Below are 14,257 nucleotides of genomic sequence, written 5' to 3' on the forward strand. Positions count from 1 at the left end.
TAACTAGTACTTCATCAGGAAAGGTGAATGCTGTTTTATTACCTTGAATGCAATGTGCCTGGCAAAGGCATGAAATAAACAGAATCTGGTATAGAATACTGCTTCTCCTGTTAAGTTGGAACATTTAAGTCTCACACATACCAACTCTCTCTCTCTGTGTGTGTAACAATAGATTAGATATAGATTTTTAGTTTATAAATAGGAATAGCTGCTAAAGGTGTTTTAAAACTAATTAAAATATCTAGGTGATAAAGCAATTATTAGATCTCGTTGTCCTCTACTTGCAAGTGACTTTTGCTCTATAGCAAGAAATGACTCTCACAGAGATTTAGCATATTTCAAGCTCATCCAAAATAAACAACAATATAAGTTTTGATAACGGCTAAACTTGGGCTTCTTAGGATAGCTTCTATATCAACTGAGTTTGTTGCAATAGATCTTGTATGTTTGTTTCCTGAAAAGGGAAAAAGAGCTTTTTGGGGAGGGGAATACTCATGAGATATAATATTGTTGATTCAATTATGAATATTAGCAGCCAAATGTTAAGCATGTTCACTTATAAGTATATTCCACCATGTTAAATTGGATCCAGCATAAAACTACTAGTAAAATGTGACTTTTACAAAGTTTTATTTGAGGACTTTCTCAGTGTCCTTCCTATTGTTGTCTTGGAAACATTCTGAGATAACAAGATATTGTTCCAAATCCATATCTCTTTTTGGATTACCTACATGTCTGTCTTCCACCTAGGTGCCTAGTAGCTTTCATTTTAATGACTTTCTGAGATCTCCCTAGGGTACAGAAATGGACTTTTCTTGTCGTAGTATTCAAAGATCTAGAGAATTCCCCTTGTGCAGTTGCTCTTAGTGTGTGTACAAGCACCAGGAGGGGATGTCAAGGCAAACTTTCAACAGAACATCATCAATACTGACCCTGCTGCTACTGGCACACTGAGCAAGCTAATTTTGGATACACTTCAACAGAAAAGATTCTCACACATTCTAATATTGTGGACCATCCGTTTTATTATATATTTTTGTTTGTTTTGTTTTATTTTAAAATGTAGGCCCCACCTTTCCTCTTCTTGACTAATGCCTACGATGGGTCAGCATTAACGATTAAAAACAAAAGCAAAATAAAAACTGTATAAAACCACAAAATAACAGTAGATTAAACACGGAGAAGACAAAGCCCAGCAGAGTGAGTTCAAACAGCAGGCAGACAGAAACCAGATTGCCAAAAATGTTTTCAGAAGGGATCAGAACATCATTAGGGATGCAGCCACATTGATCTCCTGGGGTAGTACACTAAAAATAACATTTCATCTGTTCCCCACTAAACACAACTCTGATGGAGGATGGCTGTACAGGAGGGCATCCCCAGCTAACCAGAGTAGACATGCATTGTTACACAGGAAGAAAAAGACAATTAGATATAAAGATTCTGCACTAGTTTTCTGATGCAAATACCGGGTTCCGGTCAGAATTTTTGCCACTGCATTTTGTACTGGCTGAATATTACGGTAATTCATTCTTGACATCAGGCTTAGACCTGGTCTGCCTCTATTTATTAAATTTAATACTCAGCAGACAACTTTATCTTATCAAACTGAAAGCAGCACCAGATTGGCTCCAGCAGGATGCCTGTGCAGCCTCCAACTGCCCACCGTAGCCCCAACCAGGCAAGCTGCATCAATGATGGGGTTGGGAATGTGTGTTTGCGGTTCCACCCCACTACTCTGGCTGTTCCTAGAATCCAGGGTGTGTTTTAATAAGAGTGTACCTTTATCAGGCAGGATGGGTGAAGGAATGAACAGATGTCATAGTCCAAGAATTCCATCCATATCCTTTGACTGCAAAAAACCTAAAACATATCTATGACAATACAGTAAGTACTGTAGCTGACAGAAGCACAAGCTATATTAATGTTTGAAGCAGGCCAATTAATGGTATCAAAAAAAGGGAATGGCACACCAGCAGTTTCCAAATGGTCTCTAGAGTTTTAATTCTTAGGAATCTTAGAATGGTATGTCCTTCCCTACAGTATTCACATAGCACACTTTCATCCAAGAAGGCATCACAAGAAAAGGAAAAAAAAACCGATAGTGAGAATTGGTCCTTAGTAGTGCAGTATACATCCTGCTGTGTTAAGCACAACAGATAAAACATTTTATGTGGCCTTCCCAGATAGGCAAATTATCATGTATATGCAGTGAGGACCAGAATTTTCAATGGCTCAGCAGACCAAATGTGAATCTCGATTATAAAAGCTGCAAGTTAGAGTTCAAAATAAGGACGAAAGTCATTGAAATATTTTCCCCATACTGAAGTCAGTATATTATCCATGCAGTGTTGAAATGGCAGCAGCAAACAAAGCTAGCACAGCCCCTTATTGCTTTTTTTAAAAAAATCTATGGATGGGGTTTGTGGGGTTCATTCAGGACTGCTTGCTCCCAGCCTTCAAGAATTTAAATTGGTACACTCAAGCACATTATCTCAACTCGCTCCCAGCATCAAGATGCAGGGCAAATTATTTCAGTTATTTTGAAAAGGGAGATAAAGTGCTTTTCAAAACAAGAACGGGTATTGTGACCATGATATACCGGTAGTAAACAAAATTCCTTCCTTTGCGGTGAGATTGGAACCAACAGTTCTGGAATAAACATCACAGTGTTCAAAAATGGAGGGTTAAAAAGAAAAAGATTTCTCAGAGGTTCAGGTACTACATAAGAAGTGCATCAGTGACCTGGTTCAGAGTAATCCCATTGGGGCATATTTCCAAGTGTCTGTTAAGGAATTAGAAAAAGAAACATATGTTTTCTATCAAAAACTAATGTTGAAGAGCTACCATTACTCTTTTCCTAAGCACATATTCTAGACTGTAATCATGCACTCCCTCCTTTTGCTTTAATAGAAGCAGCAGAATGCAATAATTCATATTCTGGCTTGTTGACACAGCTTGCTTCAGCTGTTCACAGAGTAAGTTGTTTGTTCACTGAATCTCTGAACACGTCAGCACTCTGTAGACAAACAAAAAGGAGCTGTTGGTTTTGACAGTGGTTCCAATTGTCTACCACCCTCCAAGGGACTTTGAAAACCTGTAATAAGTTTACAGAATCACATGCAGTAAATTTTTACTGCTGCTAACTTTGACACTCTTATTTCCATTAGGAGAAATAACAGACTCCCTACAATTTCCTTTGTGCAGGCAAAGTAAAATAAGGGCACAATCAATCAAAATCTGAATGGAAAGGAACAGGGGCTGCGCAGAGTATGGCTTTGGGGATTTCACGTCTTCCCTATTCGCTGGAAATGATGCTTTTCAAATAATTATGCTATTTTTAGATTTCAGTTTAGGAAAAAGCAGCCAAAAGATTATTATCTGAATAGATCAGCATCCCTGCTTCACAGCTGTTGACAAAATTTAGTAAGCACCGCTTCTATATAATTCTCAACCACGTCTATGGGGTTTGCATGACAGGAACACTAAACAATTGCATTTTGTATTATGTATGAAAATCTAGGGCTCATGAATGGTTAGGAGGTACCGGTAGGTGAAATTGTCAGTTAATATTCTCTCTCATCAGTTTGCTGTCTTGTGAACTGGTTCACAGGATCATGCCTTTAATCCCTTTTGATCTCTAATATGTTCTACTCTTCCATTACACAATTACAGGGTTAACTCCAAAGTTTTCATTCCAGTTATGAAAAGATCTTCCATTCCAGGAATAAGAATAGTGGGTAGTGGACTTCTCTCTATAGAGAGCAATTGTCTCCTTTAGTATGCTTATTCTGCTGATTTCTGACAAGTGGTTCTAGACGTGAAGATCATCAGAGGAAGCCTACAAGGTGCAATCTATTGGGAGTTTATTGGAAGCAACACTTTTTGAATTGAGATTCAGATGCAACAAATAACACAGACTGAACAATGCACACATTTGCATATTTACTCAGAAGCAAATGCCATTGAACTTAAATAGGGCTTACTCTCTAGTATGTGTTCCTTTAGAGTTCTAGCCACAGTTCCTCTGATGAAAGAACCATCACTTGGAAACTTTTGAGCCCAATAAACTAAATATTGTTGATGCACCATCAGGCTACTACTTTTGTTTTGTGTAAATATCCCTTCTCCTTTGTTAGTTGGAACTGGACCACACTGAATCATTTGTGCTTTGAATTCATTTGTGCTTTGCATGAAAATAATACCCTTTCTTGTGTATTCTTGGTTTTTTGATACCACTGTGTCAACCTTATAAAAAAGATGCTTCCTCTCATAAAGCAGATTTTATCCTAGAGAACAGAGATGGGGAACCTGTGGCCCTCCAGATGTTGGGCTACAGCTTTCCTTGATTGTTGTTTCCTTGATGGGAGTTGGAGTCCAACACATCTGGAGAGTCACAGGTACCCTATCCCTGCTGTAAAATCTTATTCGCCAACACTGGGTTTTTGGTTTTTGGGTTTTGTTATTAAAAAGAGATGTGCCAGTTCTCATATCTTGGTTTTCCATACTAGTGAGTACAATCACAAAGTAATGATGGTCAATATGCAATTTGAAAGAGTACATTACATTGAAAATTATGCAGCACTTTTTTCAATTGTATGCCACCTAAGAACAATAGAAAATAACCCTCCATCCAAATGCACACAGTACCTTTAAAGTAAGAAACAGGAAAGCTTTTAGCTAGAAAAATGCCACATATTACATAAATACAGTATCAGCATCACCAGTAGCTAATTAGTGCCTCTCATAATGCACTTGAGGCAAGTGTTTCAAAATTACTTATGTTAGACTCTTAAACAGTGAAGGATACAGTGGTTGCCAGCTTGAAGGGGTTAATGTTGGATGAACGATTCCAACATACTGTAATTGCTTCTTATTAGTTTTATGTTGTAATGAACCAATAATGACCAAAATGCAGGGCATTTCTGGGGGATTCATGAGTGGCTGGTTTTGCTTCAGGCCATTAACCCCACTCATTAATACCTCTGGAAGTGCACTGTGCAGAGGTTGTTATTGTTAATAACAGGAACGGTACAAAAACAATTGCCAGCACAGTAAAATTAGCTGATAAACTCAGAACATTTGCAAGTTTGCTAATGTGGAGCTTTGTTTCCGTTTCAAAAGTATAAGGATTCCTTCATCCAAAACCCACAAGGAAATATGGAACATGGCACGTTTATGGGAGAATGTTGTATTCTTGTGCTAGACTGCTCCATCGGAGAAAGGCAGAACAATTAGTTGTGGCTAGTGCAGTACAGTACGTAGCTGACCATATAGGAGATAAACAAGAATACTTAATCACATATTGTTTTTGTATTGTGCACCACTTCCTTCCCTAAGATGATGATAAGAATAATTATATTTGCATGAATTCATCCTGTAGGAAGTGATGAAGGAACATTTCCTCCCTTCCCTTCTTCAAGATACAGAAACTGAAAAATGACTGCAGAATATTTTCTACTAAAATAATTTAACCAAGCATCTGTGTGTATAGTACTGGCTAAAAAACTTAAAAACACACAGAAAGGGGATAGAGTAAGATAATTTCATCTGTCTCTTTCTTAGAGCTCCATGCTCTGATGGTGAGAGGGCACAACTCAACAAGATGTCTCTTTTCTCCTGCTGGGAGAAAAGCAGCTGGGAGTATGATTTTGCTTGCTCCTGCCACAGTTCCCCCATCAGGACACTATAAGTTGTATCCAGCTAAGTCACTGCATGCACAGGCGAACCTCCGAAAATGAAACAGAACCTCCCTTCCATTTCCCCAACCTTCCTGCTCACCCTTAAATCTGTTCCAAAGGGCTGGAGGACCTCCAGATGAAGGAAGGGGAAGTTCCACTACACTTGCATCAATTGTTCTATGTGTACAATGATTTAGCTGGATGAAACCCTATTTTGTCTTGCGTCGTTTGGTCCTGAGTTTCTTGTATTGCATTATCTCCAACACAAAGTGCAGAAAGCCTGGTGACCAACCTCAAAGCCCTTGTAGCATGCTGAGGGCCCAACCCAACATTGACAGGACTGAAGGATTTTAAAAGATAGTTTTTTATCCATGGGCACCATTCAAATGCTGGTACTGATCTTGTCTAATTTCACATCTTTTTGGACATGCTTTTGACTGCCAAAATTGACTTAATCCAAAGCAAAATCACACATCAGCATAATGAAAAGGGGCTTTCCTCATACACAAGTACTCTGTTGCTTCAGCACAAGCCCCAAACCACTATATCAGTGTAGTCAAAGATGGGGAAACTCCATACTTTTGTGGCAGTATAAATTTTATAGCAGAATTTTGGGCACAGGGAACGAAATAAAATGCAAGAGAAAATGATATGGACAACACTATAGGCCGGTTCCTGCTGATTTGTAACAAGGGGGCAAAGAGAAGACCATAATTTATTGCAGCCATAGTTATAGAACAAGCCCATTGCAAATAAAACAAAATCAAATCAAATTTGAAATGGAGATATGTAGTAGTTGCTCTTCCAAAACAATGACCTGCCAGGGCCAATCTTCATGCTATTACACAGTATGCAGCTATGTCTCCACATTTTCTTTAATTACAGATGTGAAAAGGTGAATGTTTTCTGACCTACAGCCAGATTGTTATCTGGCCTGCAGCCCATGGGGAGAGAAAGTTAATTCTTACCCACCCCCATTCACAATCTGAATTGACCTGCTCACCCCTCCAACTTGTTTAGGAAGCCTAGACACCAATGGAAACTTTCTCCTTAAGCGTCCTAACTGTGCAGTGACCCTGATTTTCATACTGATAGTGCCAGAGGGCAGGCGAGATATAAAATTCTCCTCCCTGGAGATGTGCCTGTATGCTACACATTAAGCAGAATGTGCTGTTTGGCCCTCGGTACCAAACAAGAAAAAGAAAAGAAAATGTGTGATAATATAATTTGAAATGCAAAATGATCAATTATAGCATAATTTGCATAGAAAGAGGGGATGTGTAAAAGAAGTCTAAAGGATGGCCTTCCAAAGATGTTCAATCACCTAACAGTACTGTGTATTTACTGATATTTAAATGGAAATTTACTGATATTTAAATGGAAATTGTGCAAGCTCTAACCCTTTGATTCTAGAGCCTTTCAAGTGCATAGCATGATCTTGACTTTCAGTATCAGACCACTTCCACTGAAGACATTTCTACGTGCTCAAGTGTTGTAATCTTTAGTCATGCCAGCAACCTCACTGATTCTCATGGAAATCCTTATTTGGATGATGTTCCAGAGTGCTTGCACCTAGTAATGGGCCTGGTTGCTCTTATATCCATGAAGTAAGTTATATTTTCCAGCCTCATTTATTGCATTTGTGCCTGAACTTACAGCTCATATATGGAACCCAAGCATCATACAATGAAAAATCTGCATTGGTTTACATTCAGATATACAGAAAAAGTAGATATTCCCCAGGAAAAATTAAGACTGCAAGAAATTATTAGTGCCAAATGTGACACTTCACAGAATCAGGGTTTAAAATGAATTGTGGCTGATTTAGAGTACAACTGGTTTTCACTAACTGAAGAACTGAGTTTTCCTTGAGGTATATGTGGTGGAAAATATCCAGGGGTAGCACTATGGAGTTTATATTCTTTTAGATGAGAGTGTTCTGGAGAGTTGCAGTCTTTGTAACATTTGTGCACACTGGACTCGTATGGCAGCCAGCATAGCTGTTAATTTTGCATCAGGTCCTACAAAGAAAACCAGGGTTCTTTAGCAAACCCACAGCTCTCATTGCTTCTTTCAATCTCCCTCTGATTCTCTCCAAATTCAAACTGCAAACTGTCTCACATTCTTATCTCCTCACTGCAGAACACTGGTCTCAGATTCTATCCCTGCAGGGAACTCACTTATTCAGGATAGGAAATGTCTACAGGCATTTAGGAAATACAGATACATAACATTTCTCTGCTTGCTCAAAAGGAGCTTGATCATTTGTGCAAATGATTGACATTTTGTGGGCACTTTTGAGTATGTACTGCCAGGTCTATAGCCCCCTCCCCTTTAACTGCTCTTTGATGTGGCAGGAGAAAGAGAAGATAGGTGCAGTGGAAGAAAATTGATGCTATTCACGTCAATTTCTAACAAACTATCAACAGAAATGGATACTTCCCCTCTGGGCTCTCCCAGTAGTGGTGTAATAGTAAACGGTGAAGTGCAGAAGGTCATCACAATAGCCTCTATAAACATGTATCCAGTCAGAATCCACAGTCTTGCCACCAAGAAGAGTCCAGAAATGCACCAATTATGTGAGAAGTGAGAAGTGATACAATTTAAACTGCTAGAAGGAAGTAGGAACCTATTCAAAGAAAAGGAAAGAGGAGGCACCAATGATGTGCTTCCAGGAATCTTTGCAGGAACAAGGTCAGGATGGAGGGCCTACCTCTCCCCTCAGTATGCAGAGATAGAGCAGAAATGCCAAGAGGAAGGTATGGACTTGAAATGGAACCAGAAAGAAGAAAGCTGAGAGAAGCAAGGAGGTAAAGAGAAGGAGAAGTGTCAGGACACATTGCATACCACTTATAAAGCGAGCAGCTTAGGGGAACAGAGATAAGAGGGTGGTGCCCTTTAAAGCAGCTTCTAGAGAAAGGTGAGAGGTGAAAAGGGATTTGAAAGAAAAGCCCTCACACTTAGAGCAAACAGGAAGAAACAGAAAAAGAAAAAGAGGCTTCAGAGTCAGGGTTGGGGACAAAAAGTGCAGGTGGTGAACCTGTGCAGCATAAGGAAAGAAGAGACTCAGCTATACAGCTGCAAATAAAACATTTTAAATGTGTTTTAAGTGTGATACAAAAATGTGGCACTAGATGGCGATGGTGAGCCTTATGGAACATTCAATGTATTTTCAAAAACTTTTATTATATATATAAAAAGCATTTTCAGAACTTTTTTAATATGTGTGTAGATTCCACCTAGGAGCAGAAAATAGAATATATATAATCAACATGCTTACGGTACGTTTTACGGCCTGTGGGTCTTCTACATTGAGAAGATGGATAAATGCTATTTGATTGCAGAGATATGGCCTACTTTGCCTCTGTCTTCACCCAAAAAGAAAGCAGTGTCCAACCTGGTGATAACAGAATAAATAATGCAAGGAGGGAGCTGCAGATAGGAAAATAGGTGGGAAGGGAAAACCTAGCTACTTTAAATGAATTCATATCTCCAGGGCCTGATGAGCTGCACCCAAGGGTACTGGAGGACATTGTGGATGTATTCTCCAAGCCTCTGTCTATAACCTTTGAAATTTCTTGGAGAATGGATAAGGTCGCTGCAGACTGGAGGCAGGAAAACATTTTCCCCATATTCAAACAGGGGAGGAAAGGAAGACCTAGGTAACTACTGACCAGTCAGCTTGACAATACCAGGACAGGTCCTAGAGCAGATAATCAAACTGTTGGTCTGTGAGCACTTAAAAAAAAAAGATGATGATGTGATTACTCAAAAACAAGCCATGCTGGAGGAATCTCATTTCTGTTTTAAATAGAGTTACAAGCTTAGTGGATCAGAGGAATGCTGTGCACTGTTCCTTGTTATGCTGGAAAAAAGCGGGGTGCTGCAGAGTTCTGTCCTGATACCATTGTTGACCAATGTATTTATGAAGGACTTGGATGAAGGAATTGAGGGGATGCTCTTCAGATTTGCAGATTCTATTATTCTATGTACTTGAGTCCAAAATACACAAGGATGGTGTCACTATTGGTGGAGTGTATTTGTTGCTTTCCTCTTCCAAATATTTGTGAGCTGCAGAGAGAAAGTACTGGCAACCAACTGTGAGCATTTTGAACAAAAACTGGCAAATGAATATGTCATTCATATCTGACAGTATCATGTATTCAAGTAGAAAATGTAGCATATAAAGCAGCACATAGGTCTGGTGCATTTATTAGCAATGCATTGTAGTTACTCCCATTTCAACTCTTTACTTTGTAAGTAAGTAAAAAACAACAACAAGGTCCCAAATGCAAATTATTTCATTGGAAGGACAAGGCTGTGTTCAAAATTGTGTGGGTGTAAAATAAAGCAGAACAAAAAGACATGTTTACTATACATGCTCTAGCACTAACACCTCTCTCTGCCAGTGTTTGTAGCAAAACACTTGAGATTTTTGAAAGCCTATTTTCTCCTTGGTGCTTTGTTTCTCATTTCTGGCTTTGCATAATTATATAAAAATGAATTCTTCGCTTTGTTTTTTTTAAAGGAGATCTGAACGGCAACTCTAATAAAAAACAAAGCATTTAAACCTAGATATAGACACATATACACCTCCCACCTCCTCACCAAAACCTACTTTAGAAAGCAGGCGGGACGGTTCTAGGACCCTGCCTGAGCCCCAAGGCAGCCTCAGCAGAAGTTTTCAAAGAATCACAAAACATGCAGAAAAGTTAAGCTGGGAATATAAACTGTTAGACCTTTTAAATATTCTGTCCTGAGCCACTCCCCCTTTCTAACCCCTTTTTGCAATGAACACACATCGTTTGATAAGTTTACATGGCTTTTATTTACAAACTTCCAGAAGTCATATTCATGTGCTCTATATGGAGCTACCTTTGAAGGTGACTTGGAATTTACAAATAATCCAGAATGCAGCAGCTAGACTGGTGACTGGGAGCAGTGGCTGGGACCACATAACACCAGTCTTGAAAGACCTACATTGGCTCGCAGTATGTTTCTGAGCACAATTCAAAGTGTTGGTGCTGACCTTTAAAGCCTTAAATGGCCTCGGCCCTGTATATCTGAAGGAGTGTCTCCACCCCCATCGTTGTCCAGACACTGAGATAAAGCACTGAAGGCCTTCTTGTGGTTCCCTCACTGACAGAAGTGAAGCTACAGGGAACCAGGCAGAGAGCCTTCTTGGTAGTGGCACTCACCTTGTGGGAACGTCCTCCCACCAGATGTCAAGGAGATGAATAACTATATAACCTTTAGAAGACATCTGAAGGCAGTCCTGTATAGGGAAGCTTTATAAGATTTAATGTTTCGTTATGTTTTATATATGTTGAAAGTTGCCCAGAGTGGCTGGGGGTCAAGCTGAGAGAATACGAGAACCCTGCAATGTTATCCCAACATTGTAGTTTTGGCTGAGAAAATAGTGTACAACACCCCTGCAGTGATCTCATTGTTAGTATCCCTACTGCTGGTTGAAAGACCATTTTAAGAGAGACTAGCCTACAGCAAGCCCTGCCCTGTAGTTCTTTTAGTATTACTTTTAATATTGATGTGAGGCTGAAGATGATTTGGAATCCCCAACAGAAATTCCCCCCACGTCTCCAGTTTCAGCAAAATTGGGCCATGAAATCTTCTCCCAGGTCAAATCAAACACTCAGTAGTATGCAAAAGCCTCATATTTGACTGACTCTCATGCAGACTGGTTTCACTTTTAGATGTTCACAAATGAAAAAAGAAAATGCACATTAAGTAAGATCAATGTTAGAGCATAAACGTCTGTGTTTGATACTCTGCTATTTTTTAGTTCAACCTTATCAGCAGAGGCAAATTAAGGGGAGCACAACTGGTTCAGTTGCACTGAGTGTAGAGCCTTGGGGGTGGGTCTGCAGGGGCACCACAACTATGTTATAAAATGGAAGTCAAGATGTGTGTGCAGGGGAGGAGGGAGGGTTGGCATCACACAGGGCACTGCTAAAAGTTGAGACCCCAAGGTCTACCCCTGCTCTCAACCACAGGATCAGGAATTCCAGGATTGTAACACAGGGGCGAATTTATTTTTGTGTGCAAAAGGTGCCCAATTCAATCCCCAGCATCTCCAGGGAATGCTGGCAATGGTAAGGCTGCCTAAAACCCAAGAGAGCTGCTTTCACTCAGTGTCGACAATACTGTGCTAGTTATAACAATCATCTGACTTGGTATAAGGCAGGTTCCTATGTTCCTAACATCATCATCATCATCACCATCACTACAGAGTCACAATGGTTCTTTATTAAGGAAAACAGTATGCCAAACAACAGGCATCCCCAAACTGCGGCCCTCCAGATGTTTTGGCCTACAACTCCCATGATCCCTAGCTAACAGGACCAGTGGTCAGGGATGATGGGTATTGTAGTCCAAAACATCTGGAGGGCCAAAGTTTGGGGATGCCTGCCCAACAACAAAGAAACGAAAAGCACTATGGTCATATAAGAGACAAATTCTATTAATTTTCTGGAACCTAGCAATGCAAATAAGCTGCAGTTCTACTATACCAATACCAAAACCAATTACACATTTCCATCATAGTTCTTGATAACGAATTGGTTGCTTTAGGGCAGTGGTGGTCAAAATTGGCCACCCAGCTGTTTTGGGACTACAACTCCCATCATCCTCAGCTAAGAGGACCAGTGGTCAGGGATGATGGGAATTGTAGTCCCAAAACAGTTGGAGGCCCAAGTTTGGCCACCACTGCTTTAGGGTGTGATCCTTAGCACACCTGCACAGAAAAAAGACCTATTGTAATCAGTGAGACTTATCACATAGTAAACATGGTTAGTTTGGGGCTGTATGTTTGCTTCTGTTGTATTTGATTCATGAATGTACATTTATTATAAAAGTTCCAAAGAACTTCCTAATTTAATAATTCTTAAATAATTGGCGACTGGCTTGCCCAAGGACAGATATTGACTCAGCCATCAAAGTCTGTTTCCCAACTCATTGCCTGTAGCTGAGTTCATTATACAAGATAAATCTGAATATCTGTTTTACAGCTCCTAATCCCAGTTCATACAAAACCCCAATTGACTCTAAAGCCAGCAGCAAGAGCTTCACTTGAGTATATAAATATACATACACATTAGATAATATTTGTTAGTATGGAACTTCTGTATCAAGTGTAGGCCGCCAGCTATTCACAGCTTTGGAACTTACAGAAAACAAAGATGAATTGCCTTGAAATAATAAATGTACCTGTACTTGTAATATAAGAATGTGCTCCCTTTGCATTCATAATATTGTGTTGTTAACATCTTTGTATTTCGTAACAATCTGGTGCATTGCAAGAGGATGTACAGTTCCCTTGATAAATGTTCTCATCTGGTTTTATGAGTTGTGTGATGATTTCCAGTATGTCATCACAGGATTCAATTTTTATGATAGCACCAAATAATCAAAAATGTACTTTGGCACTTTTAATCCAGTCTGGCCAGAAAGAGAAATTATTTAACCTCTTGACTGACTAGAGTTTAACGTTGAACAAATGCCCTGCTAGGTAGGACCAAAGAGTCAACTAATCCAGCAAAAACAGGAAGCTTCTGGGAAGCTCATGAGTAAAATGGGGTTTAGATGGCATCCCTTTATCTCATTAGGGGGGTTCACACATTTAATATATCAGACAGATAAAACTTGTTGAACAAACAAACAAACAAACATGTGGACGTGTAATATTTGGACTTCTGGGAAATACCATGACCAAGAACCTTTTTGCTTATTTCATTTTATAGTTTATCTTTCTATTAAATTTAACAAAAGTCCACTGGTGTAAGAGGAATAAACTACAAAGACTTACCATGTGTGAAAACCTGTACATTCAGAAAACAATCAAATGTAAATGATCCCTACCAGAAATTTAACTTCCAAGAGAAAAATGTTTTTGCTGTATTAGCTTAAGATATATGATCTTAAGAGTTCAATGTGTGACGTATTTTTTTAATTAAATTATATTAATAATGGCCACCTCGGTTACACATGACTCTATAAAAGGTGTTCGATAAGAGTCTGGTATTGCTTTGTTAATTAATTTCCTGTGATAAAGCTTACAAATGGTGGCATTTTTCCATGGCATGTTGAACCTACATAATAGGCCATCATTCTAGCAAGACTGTGCAACTATTAACAACAAGGCTTGCTATGCTCACTGGGTTTCTGCTATTAAGATTTTTAATTTAACTATAAATAATATTGACAACACATATTGAGGAGGATCGAATTAAAATTCTACCCCAAAATAATAACCTTGGGCCGGTTAAGAAATGGCATCCAGTTCAATCATTAAACCGGAATTGAATTTTAGAGGATATGGCTCCATGATTAGAAATACCTGAACTGGTTTTAATTGCTTTTTTAAGACTGTTGGAAAACTCTCCCCTCAGAATAAGTAGAACAGAAAATGATGCTAGGAATTCTCTGTGTTCCAAATCACTTATTCGCTGGCACAGCGAGTCTTTAGATTGGTCCATAAAAACTTCAATCTTCAAACCAGTATTTCTGGCGGGGAAGTAGTTTGCAGTTTTAAACTCACAGGTGTTCAGTGAAACTTGTGG

Source organism: Zootoca vivipara, chromosome 4 (assembly GCF_965207765.1).
Source record: "Zootoca vivipara chromosome 4, rZooViv2.hap1.1, whole genome shotgun sequence".
NCBI lineage: Eukaryota > Metazoa > Chordata > Lepidosauria > Squamata > Lacertidae > Zootoca > Zootoca vivipara.